At 29.3% G+C, this 12,674-nt stretch overlaps 1 pseudogene; it reads left to right on the top strand.

Annotated features, from left to right (window-relative positions):
• The first annotated feature begins 4,224 nt into the window (after positions 1 to 4,224).
• LOC120071963 overlaps positions 4,225 to 12,674 on the top strand; it is a 14,359-nt pseudogene continuing 5,909 nt past the window's right edge.

The following is a 12,674-nucleotide window of genomic DNA, read 5'->3' as shown; positions in this document are numbered from 1 at the left end:
CTCCCTCTTCTTCATTAATTATTATTTTAAATTTAAAATGTCATGATAATATTTAAAATTTAAAAATGCATAGATTTTTTAATTTTTATTTTAAAAAAAAATTGTAGACTAAAAAGATATATTTTAAAATTTTAGAGACCAAACATGATTGTGAGATTAAATGCAATAGAGTTCTTTCGCAAAATATCAATAACAATTTGGGTACTTTAAAAACTATTTGTAAAAATAGAGTGATTTTTTACCTTTATTATGTTGCGTTTTTTGAAAAAAAAAATGCAACAAAATTTAAATTGCGTTTTTTGCCACAAAGAAAAAAATTTGAATTACAACTATTTTATCAACTAAAAAGGGGGTGGGTCAACGTTCGGTTGCATGTTTTGTAAAAACACCACCACTTTTGAAAAGTTCAAAAACCAACTTTGTTTGTAGATTTGACATTTAAATCAAGTTAAATCTTAATTGAGTACTACAAACTATGTACTTCAATAATAAACCCTTAAGAATCTATCCTTTCAAAATATTACCCATAATTTATTTTCATATTTTTTTCAGACTAATGTTGGAAAACTAAGTATAAATCGTTAGAGTTATGTAGAAAATCTCACAACTATTTACAAAATCGAATATTTGGATAGAGGAGGATGATCATGTCCGACGTCTTGATTTAGTTGAATATGGAGTGCATAATCAAGCTCCAATATTCATTGAACAATATACACCCAAGTTTGTTATGCAACCTTCTATGGCAATTGGTTCATATCTAACAATCTCGTTATTTGGCAGTCCAGAAATAATTATTACGCATATAGGTAAGTTCTCACATACCCTATATGGGTTTCAAAATCAAAACCAGATTATTTCTCACTTTCTTGCAAAGACATAAAATAAGAAGTTATTTTCATAATAGAAAATCTTGTAAGATTTTGTGGAGTTGAGAATTCTGGGTCATTGCCTAATTTAAATACCTTTAGTTAAAATATAATTTAGATCTCCATACCTTTTCATTTTGCATTTCCAATACAATCGTTTGTTTGTGAATAGATTTCTAAATACTCTAGTTTTTTCGAATATTTCTATAAAATGTCATGTATTAGCATTTAGTAAAAAAAATCATAGTAGGTTAACTTTGAGAAAAAACGAATTAAAGAAAATGAGAGGAGAATTAAATTTAAAAAAAAGGTCATATTAACTTTCAGAAAAACGAGTTAAGAAATGAAAGAAGAATTGTGTCTTTTCCAAAAACATAATCCATTAAAGACAAAAAAGTTCACCATAATTTTGCATATAGTTTTCGAAGTACTAATATTTTGTCAAATAACTCTATTTTAGCATTTAAATTCACACTTGTATTTGTCAAAAACGAAATGGTTATCAAATGAGGCTTAAAATAATAATTTTATTTTTATTTTTCTCTCGATCATGTTTGGTAAGAATTTTTGCATCCACTCGATTAAGGCATCCCATTAAGGAGTATTTTCATTGTAAATATTCAGGCCCAAAAGCCCATTACTAGAAGGACTTATTTACCATGTATTCTGTTTTTAGATTCTCTTTCTAGAAGATATATGAAGGTATTATTCATGGTGTATAGTGAAACTCTTCTTGCAAGAGTTTTTCATCCCTAGATTTGTTATTTATACATGTAGAATCCTCTCTCATTGAATAACAAAATATAGAATTTTTCTGTTGCAATCATGGTATCTCTTCATCTTCAATCTCCTTTGATATTCTAACCTTGAAATGATATCAGGGCCTTATGTCAAACGACAAAGGGTTTTCTCTCATCCTTTATCACACATTTATTTGAATGGTTATTCTTCGATTTTTTTCGTCATGGGAGATGGAAACGAAGAAGCTTTTCTTCTTTGTCCAACCAAATCTTCAATTCGGGAAATAAAGTTAATAAAATTTCAATTCTCAAACTTACTAATGATAATTTTCTTCTATGGAGGTTTTAGATCTTGACTGCTTTAGGAGGATATAGTCTGGAAACTTTTCTTGAAGATGAATCACCTCTAAAAGTACTGATTGCTGCTACAACCTCTACTGTGATACCTTCAACTACATGCATGGATTTTGATTATAAGGTATGGAAACAACAAGATCGTTTAATTTCATTGTGGCTTCTGAGATCTATGGGTGAAGATATTTTATATCTAGGATAAAAAAATATTATAATTAATATATGATATCAATTTATATATTATGAATATGATGAGATCACATTCATTGGACGGTTATAAAGGAAATGGGATGGTGTCTCTTCTATTCTAATAACGGATGAGTGTATTGAAAGATCACTTTAAGATGCATAAATAGTTGATGGTGTGTTAAGTATTAGATACGTGGACATTGTATTAAAGAGAGTGTCATCGCTTAGAAAATCAGTTCCTATACGATAGTGTCTGTACGATCGCTTACATATACGTATTGCTAAGCGATCACTTACTGATTACACCTTCGCGCGTTATTAACTAAATGATCGTTTACCTTTTCCTACGTGATCGTTTAGCTCCCGATATTTACTAAACGAACGTATAGACGATCGCTTAGTTTTTCTTACACGATCGTTTAGACAATCGCTCACCCTTTTCTTACACGATCATTTAGATGATCGCTTACCCTTTCCTACACGATTGTTTACTTTTCCTACATGATCGTATACTTCACCTAAACGATCAAGCATCTTGTCTATGCGATAGACGACCTCATCTCCCACTTGCTTGATCGTTGTGTACGGTCTCTCTTCTTCCTTCCCTCTACCACTGTCTCTTATACACATCTAGATGTGTATAAGAGACAGATCGTATACTTCACCTAAACGATCAAGCATCTTGTCTATGCGATAGACGACCTCATCTCCCACTTATACACATCTAGATGTGTATAAGAGACAGTACCAATGGCTTTGAATGGTGGTGTTATCTTTGTTTCCTTCTGTTCGAGTGGTGATTGTTCGAGGTAGACGGTTGGGTTTTAGACTCACTGTGAAGAAGAAATCTTCATCTGGTATGATCTCTTGATCTCTTTAGCATTATGAATGCATATTAGTATGTTTTGAATGTATATGTGGTAATTCTGTCACAATAAATTGGAAATATCCGCTTCAGCTTGTAGGTACTCTTGAATAAGAGTTTCTTCAGACTACACACAAACTAAATCTTGTGATGTTAAAGAAGCTTTAAAGCATCCGCGGGGGAAAAGAGTTATGGAAGAAGAATATAATGCTCTTATTAAAAATAATACATGGGAATTGGTGACTAAACAAAATGATAAAAAGATTATTGAATGTAAATGGTTGTTTAAAATAAAATGTAATTCAAATGGAACCGTAGCTCGATATAAAGCTCGATTAGTTACAAAAGGGTTTCATCAAACACCTGATATTGATTACACTGAAACTTTTAGTTATGTTGTCAAACCTATTATAATTCGTGTATTGTTAACTTTAACTTTAATGAATGACCAATGTATTCATCAACTGGATGTAAATAATGCTTTTCTTCATGGTTTAGTTACTGTAAATGTGTTGATGGAGCAACCCTTGGGGTTCAGACATAAAGGACCTACTCCTTTAGTGTGCAAACTAAAGAAAATCATATATGGCCTTAAACAGTCTCCTCGAGCTTGGTATGAAAGACTAAGTTCTTGTCTTCATACTATTGGTTTTCATACTTCCAAAGTTGATACTTCATTAATGATACGTATGACTATTGTTTCCTATTGTTATATACTTATATATGTTGATGATATTGTTATTATTGGAAGTTATCCTAGTGACATTGATCAGCTTATACATACTTCTAACAATCACTTTGCTCTAAAAGATTCGGGTCCTCTTAGCTATTTTTTGGGAATTGAAGTTTCCTATCCAAAGGTTGGAGATATTTTTTTTATCTCAATCAAAGTATATTATGGATATTTTGCATCAAACAAAAATGAGTGAAGTTAAACCGATTACTACTCCAATGGTTAGTGGTCCCATATTGTCAACTCGACAAGGGAAATTTTTTCATGATACTTTCCTCTATCGTGGTACCTTAGGTGCACTTCAGTATGTCACTATTACACATCCTGGGATTTATTATTGTGTGAACAAACATGTCAATTCATGCACTCTCCCACCATTGTAGTTGGTCAAATGAATATTACGATATAAAGGTGTTATTGATCATGGTTTACTTCTTAAATGTCCTACTAATTTGTCTTTGAGTGGCTCTTCTAATGCGGATTGGGCGTTTAATCCGGATGATCGAAAATCAACCTCTGGATTCTGAGTTTTTCTTGGAGGAAAAGAAATCCCATTGCATGGGGCTCGAAAAGCAATCTATTATTTCACGATCAAGTACAGAAGTTGAGTATCGGTATATTGCTCTTGTTGCAACAAAGTTGGTACAAATACAATCTTTACTTAATGATCTAAAAATTTCCTTTACTAATATTCCTATAATGTAGTGTGATAATATTAGCTCTGTTTATCTTAGTTCAAATCCTATATTACATTCAAAAACTAAACATGTTAAGCTTGACATTTATTATGTTCGAGATCTTGTTCTTAAGAAACAGGCCAGTGTTTGTCATCTTCCTACTACAGAATAAGTTGTCGATGTTCTTACCAAACCTTTATCGACTTCAAGTTTTATACGATTTAAGAAATAAACTTAATGTTGTTGTAGCGGCCGATATAGGTTTGGAAGGGTCTTACGGCAGCCCATTGAGGAGTATTTTTACTGTAAATATTCAGGCCCAAAAGCCCATTTTAGAAGGGCTCATTTACCGTGTATTCAATTTTTAGATTCTCTTTCTAGAAGTTATATGAAGGTATTATTTAGTGTTTGTGTAGTGAAATTCTTTTTGCAATAATTTTTTATCCCTAGATTTTGTTATTTAAACATGTGGAATCCTCTCTCATTGAAAAACAAAATATAAGATTTTTCTCTTGCAATTATGGTGTCTCTTCTTCTTCAATCTTCCATGATATTTTGATCTTGAAATACTCTTCATCGATGTGATGTAATCTTTTTTTGAAAAAGAAATGATAAGAAATGGGTTTGAGTTAAAAAGAAATATTTTATTCACCAATGAAGGGAGGATAATAATCTATTGTGAAAGTATAGATAGATTTTAGGTTGGTGATAAGATAAGAATTGAGTGATTAGCGATTGTGATTAAGATAATAGAATTGAGACAAAGAAATGTAAACAATAATTAATTTGGGGAAAGGAATTCTTGTGCATTCTTTTTCCTTTTTTTAAAAAAAAATTTAATATAGGTTATGAAATTTAACTTCATAATTTTTGGTCGATAATATACCTTTTATATTAGTTAAATTATGATTATTTTGTCTAAAAAATTCATATGTATAAACATGTTAATTGACTAGAGAAAAAAAAAACAAACTTTAGAATTGATTTAGTTTATTATTGTTTAGATAATTATTTTTCTTAAAAGACTATTTGAATTGAGATTAATTATTGTTCATTTTCACATTCGTATTTATCTTTCAGTTAGTTTATTTAGGCTACAAATTAAAATCTTTTTTTTTTTTTAATGAATTGATTGAATGATCATAAAGATCAAACAATCGATTTTTAATAATAATTAATATCTTTATCAACTAAACTATATTTGAATTGACAAAACAAGCTTTTTCTCCATTTAGAAAATAGTAATCATCTTACAACAAGGGGCCTTGGACTGCACGTTAGGGTATAAATTATTGTGCAGCTCTTCCAACGTTGCATTTCACTCCAAACATTTAAAAATAAAAACTTATTTCTTTCATCTGTAAAAATAGTGTGATTGAAATTCAGAGTAGGCAACTAATTGCCGTCATTGTTAATAGATAACTTAATTCTCTGACGTTTTATTTATCGAATTATCGTTGGAATGTCTTAAATTTATTTGTTGGCACTTCAAACAAAAGTACGAGATATAATTTTCTGAAAACATTCTTCCTAATAATATTGTTCTCTCTCTGCCCGTAGACGTAGTTAACACACCGTTAGTGAACCATGTATATCTGTGTGTCGATCTTCTCTATCTCTACATTTCTTTTGTGTTCTTTAATTGTCGATTTCGTAATAGTAATACTTATGTTTAATTAAAATTATGGTGAAAATATCAATTTATATCTCTAAATTTTAGGTTGCATCAATTTAAACTTTAAATTTTGGTAAGAATTTAAACAATCTTTTATATTTAATTCAAAAAATATGAATTTACAACGGTTTCAAATTAAACTCTTAAATTGTCATAGGTGAATAAATTTAGACTTTTTATTATAATCATTTTTTACAATCGTGAATGCATCAATTATTATGTTGTGTAGGCTTCTTGAAGATGTTAGGATAACAAAATAGACTATTACACAATTGATGTAAAAACCATTTTCAAAAAACATTTTACTTGTGTGTCCAAATCAATTCACTTATGAAAGTTTAGGTTTTATTTATAAAATTATCAGTCACACGTGATGTTTATCCAAACAAAATATCAAAAAGACATAAATCGATACACTTACTAAAATTCAAGTTTTAAATTAATACAGTCATTAATTTAGGATTCGAATGGATACAACTCAAAAATTAAGTTTAGTTGCTTAAATTGATTTTGTTTTATTTGATTTAATTACTCGAACTTTATTTTAAAAGCTTTACTCAATTTTTGTTTAACTTAAACTAATTTTGAAAAATTCTAACATTTAATTTAGCCAAATCAATAAAAATTTAGAAAAAAAGAAACATGTTTGATATTAAAATTTAAAAATAAAGTGTTTACCACAAAAATTAATACATGATTAGCTTAATCAAATCATTTGGAATAAATACTTCGCCTACATGCGTTTTCTTTTCACTCCATCCTTTTCCTTTTTCCGGAAACGACGTAGTGTCCTATCAATCAAGTTGTTTTTCTTTTTTCTTTTTTCTTTTTTCTTTTTTCTTTTTTTTTTCGTTTTTTTTATTTTATTTTTACTTGCGACGTACGAGCCCAACTTCATCATTGTAAAAAATAATAATAATAATTAAAAAAAAGTTAGGTACATTTTATCAAATTGTAAAATTATAATTTATTATGTAACAAATTCTTCTTCTAAATATTTTAATATACTTTTCGTGTGATTGATAATAATGAAATCCATAAAAATGAGTGTATTCTAAAGATGCATCTAAATATTATAATTTTTTTAATTATTGATCAATTAATATAAATAATCCATGTTGTAATGTACTGACATCTAAATTGACACGCATATAGTTTAATAATAGGTGGTGGTAGAATATATACTCAACTATATGAATTAATTAAGTTTGGAGTTGAATAATAACTTGTTGTGTAAGTTTTAGAAAAATACTCGAGTTCAATAAAAAATTTAAAAATAATAATTATAAAATATTTTTATAGAAAAAAAATTAAATTTAGTTAAATTGTAGTTTGTCTGTATCTAAATTAATCTTCATTCTATCCAAAAAATAATCTTCAATTTATTTTAACTAGTGACTATCGTCTAAATTTAAAAAATGTGTCAATAAGTTATTTAACAATTATTTATATTATATTCAAAAGATATATCTTTTAATTATTCAAAGAAATGTCATCTTTGTAATTTCTTGGAGAAATACGTATGTTAATTATCTAGTTTTTTTGTTAAAAAAAATAAAGAACCTTCACCATCTTTAAAAAGATATATAGACTATTCTTTTTATTGTTCATTGATATTGAGATGGACTTCAATTATCTAATACGATATCAATGTCCAAATAAGAAGCACAATCACACTTGCAACCGCCTAACACGGGATACGTGTTTTATCAAGAAAAAAAAAAAACATTTTTGCTATGTTCTTTTATCTAGTTTTTATTTTGTCTATATTTTAAAATGTTACACATATAGTTCTTAAGTTTTGAATTTAGTTTCAATTTATTCCATAGATTTCAAAATGTTATAATTTTACTACTGAATTTTGAATTTTGTTTCAATTTGACCTTTATGTTTTAATATTTACATTTTCAATCTAAAATTTTTCTGAATACTCATAAATAATTTAAAAGACTCATAATTAGTTAATTTTTCATATTTTTTTCGTCATTGTAGAAATAAAATTTAAAATTCCTCTTCATAGCCATTTCAAATTAATCGACAAGACATTGAAATATACAAAATAGTATAGTAAAAAATAATTATTAAAAATGTAAATCTTAAAATGTAGGAATCACATTGAAATTAAATTCAAATCTCATGAATAATATTGTATCGATTTGAAATTTAAGAACTAAATTAAAATCAAATTCAAAATTTTGGAATGGGAATTAATCTTAAAATTTAGATAGCAAAAATGTATATTTTTTGCCTCTAATTTATTTGTTTTTGCGAGGGAAGCAAAGGGGGGAAAGCTGTAATGCCGGACACGTTTTCTACCAAACTAAAGGCTTTAATTCATTCATCTCTTTTAGGTGAGATGAGAACCGATGGGTAGGATTTTTTTTTTTTTTTTAATTAATTTATTTGTTTAAATAATAATAATTAAAACAAGGGAAGAAGATATGTGTTCCACCAACTCCCACATCTTCAAATTTATCCTTATGTAATCATATATAGTTCACCATTAAATAAATGAATAAAGAGTTATTTTCGAATCATTTGACTATGTTTATGTTTGTTTCCCCAACTTTTAACAATTACGTGTTTGTTAATATTTATTTTCTGTTTCTTTTAGAAAAAATGTTACCAAAATTATGTGTACTTCCTGAAATTTTGTTTATTTCTTGGCTTGGCCTTTAACTAACTATATCCATATGATGATATCTAAGGACATTTTTGTAATATTAATATCTAATCACGACTAAAATAGTGAAGTTTAGACGAGTAGAACCTTAACTTTCAAAATTATATTTCTAATTATTAAAAACTTATGAATCTATTTTAACACTTAATGTTGTCATTAAGGGGAGAAACGGTTCGGTTTGGTGGTCAAATCGAACCGAACTGAATTTTTTTAAAATGTGAAATCGGTTCCGTTTCAAATTCGATTTTGGCATTTCTAAAAGATCCATGTTATATTCTTTTTTAATTAAAAATGGTTCGGTTCGGTTCGGTTTTAAATTTGGTCTTATTCTTTAAATTAAAAGTGGTTCGGTTTTAAATTCAATTTTGCTCTTTTTTAAAATATATAAATAAATATATTAGTTAAAAATGGTTCGGTTCGATTTCAAATTCGGTTTTTGAAAGTGAAATCGAACCGAACCAAATTAATTCGGTTTCAAAATTTCTTCAAACCAGATCGAATCGCATTTTTCAGTTTCATTGAATTTTCGGTTCGGTTCGGTTTTTGCGGTTTGAATGACCACCCCTAGTTATCATTTCATAACAAAACATTATAGTCTTCCTAAATAATCATTTGATTTTTAAAATTAAGTTTATAAATACTATTTTTCATCCTAAATTTGTTTGGTTTGTATCCACTTTATACCAACATTAACAAAAATTTCCAAAATTTGAAAACTATAAAAGAACAACTTTTTAGGGGGAAAAACCTTTACAAAAATAGTTAACATTATACCTCATCATCCTTTGAATTCCACGCTTGAGAGTGGCTTAGAATATAAGTTGAGTTACATTCACCTGGACATACTAGGTGAATACTACGTGTGTTGTACATGTTTTATAAGAATAAAATAAATACTCAAATAGTTTGTGTTTTATAGGATTTAAGATATCATTCATGTTAAAATGAAAATAATTTTTAAAAATATTTAATACCATTCATATTTGATGTTAGAAAATATGTGAGAAAATATTTTGCGAGTGATACGGAAGAATAGGGGTAAAATAGTTTATTTAATGATTTGAAACATGAAATTACCTTATATATCCTTATAAAACTAACCACTCAAAGAAGTAAAGGAGAACTTGAATGTTTCTCCTCCATAGCCAATTTTAGATAGTATAGAATATATATAGATTAATTCATTTGGTTTGGAAAATTCACAACTAATTCAGTAGTCTAAATCTAAAATCAAAATTCAATGTATACAATTAATCAAATTTATTTCTACACCTAATTATAAAAAGTATTTATAAAAAGGAAAAGAAAAAGAACGGTAGGAAGAAGCTAAAGGTAAACGTAGGTGGAAGAGTGAGATTATTTTTCAATAGCAAAATTCATAAATCATTAGTACTCAATTGTTTTACCATATAAAAAAAATAGATTACAAAAGAAAAAAAATTAACTTACTAATTATGGAAGAATAATTAGAGTTGGAGTTAAAACCGGACTTTAATATTAATATTGTTGTTTTCAAAACTTAAATATTGTTGTTTTGAAACTTATTAGAGAAATATTGTTGTTTTGGGAGTTCGAGACTAGAAGTCGAGGGTTGAGGATTCGACTAACGTAGAGGTCTTGTGATGAGAATCTCGCTCTAGAAGGGAACCTCGCTAATTTTGTATAGTCTTGACATACATAAGTCGAAACTTCAACCCTCGATAAGGAAGATAAGTGGGTGAAGCAAATTGTAGGAGATAACGAGATTGAAAGCGAGATTGTAAGAGAGAGCGGCCATGACTAATGCTCTTTACACAATCAGGATAAGCTTAGTCTAATTAATCCTATGCAATCATCCCATATCCTCAACATTTCTCATACATACGTTGTTAAAAGGTTTTAATTAATTTAACCATAAAAACTATCATTAATGGATGCTATGTTATCATTAATTAGTACACTTGAATTAACTCAATAGATTTACATATCTGTAAGGTAAAATGTTCAAACTTCCATCTTTTATATAATTAAACTAAAAACAAAGGTTTAGTTATGCAGTTACCACGATCGAGAATGGACTTTCATCTAACATGATTTGCATACAAACAAAATTACCAAAAGTCTGAGAAAATAATGATAAATTCTCTCAGTAGGCAACGGCTGAGATAAATTCAATGATCGAATAAAATGGTGAAAGATTGATTCTCAGAGATGGGTTTGTATATTACTTCCATTGGAGATTCTATTCTTAGATATTGTAGGAGAGAGCGAGATTGAGAGTATCTCGCTGAACATCTCGCTCTCTCCTACAATCTCGCTGAACATCTCGCTCTCTCCTATTGTATATTCAATTTTTTCATATTATAAAGTTGTACATTATTCTTTTGATTAACTTGTACATTATTATTTTAATTAACTTGTACATTATTCTTTTAATCAACTTGTCTTGTACATTATTCTTCTAATTAAGTTGTACATTATTCTTCTAATTAAGTTGTACATTATTCTTCTAATTGAGAAACAAATATTTTTTTAATTGAGAAATAAATTATTTTTTTTCCAGATCATGGCTTTAAACCCAGGACCTGTTGATCCCGATGTTTTGTACGACCAATCCATTCATCGATCATCTGTTGTATGGCGATATCGTACTACTGGAGAAATATCTTGCAGGCGTCGAGAGGCAGTTCTCCAGCACACTATCCCGCTCCACCCTTGAATACTACCGCTACTGCGCACATCTAGATTCTATGGGGTTGCTAGATTAGTATTTATTCAATTGGACTGACATCTGATCACAGCCTTGGTCGAGAGATGGAGGCCCGAGACGCATACATTCCATATGTCTATTGGAGAGTGCACTATCACTCTACAAGACATAGAAGTGTTGTTGGGGTTACCTGTTGACGGTGAGCCAGTCACCGGAGTGATGTACGATAATTGGTTAGAATTTTGTCAACTGTACCTCGGTACGACCCCACCTGCCAACAAGATTAAAGGATCGAGATTAAGTTTAATATGGTTAGGAACACAATTTCGTCAGCTCACAGATGATGCAGACAAGGAAACCGTCATAAGATATGCGCGAGCATATATACTACAAATGATGGGTGGAAGTCTGTTTTCAGATAAATCAAGTCATTTTGTTCACTTGATGTTTCTACCACTGTTAGCTAACCTCCATGATGTGGGGTAGTATTCGTGGGGTGGAGCATGCTTGACATGGTTGTATAGACAACTATGTAAAGCAACAAGACCTGAGGTTCGAGAAATAGCTGGGCCTCTCATACTTTTGCAACTATGGGCTTGGGCGATTTCTAACAATGGCTCCACAGCTACAACATGTTAATGACGCTCAGTTAGTTGGACGAGCCTACGATTTTCGGTATGTTGTTTTAATTCAATTTAATTTTTATATCACTGATCTAGTTAATTTAAATTCTAAATTATCGATTTAAAAATTTATGTGGAGAGACAAATTTTGTGTGACTAGGACAGCCACACATATAGTCAGCCAGTATAGATACATGTTTGATCTTGCTTCAACCTTAATAGGTACATTACACTGAACCTAATTGATTATTTTATACACATTTTTATTGTATTTGTCTTTAATATTCTCTAATATAATATTTTGTGTTTCAGGTTATTTGGGAGCCATATAAAATTATTATGCATACTTTGTCTAATTTTTGTACGAATGGTCAAAACATATGGCGGACAATGAGTCCTCTCATATGTTTTCACATTTGTGAGTGGCATCTTCCTGACAAGGTGATGAGACAATTCAGTTTTCAGCAGGATGTCCCATCGCCTTGTAATACTGAACTCGTATTGCATGATATTGACCTAAGGACTGGAGATTGGTCCGAAAAAGTTGTACATTTGGTAGTGCGATGGCACTATCGTG

The sequence above is a fragment of the Benincasa hispida genome, chromosome 2, assembly GCF_009727055.1.
Source record: "Benincasa hispida cultivar B227 chromosome 2, ASM972705v1, whole genome shotgun sequence".
NCBI lineage: Eukaryota > Viridiplantae > Streptophyta > Magnoliopsida > Cucurbitales > Cucurbitaceae > Benincasa > Benincasa hispida.
Note: the sequence above shows the minus strand (reverse complement) of the source record. Positions and strands in the feature narration are given on the sequence as shown.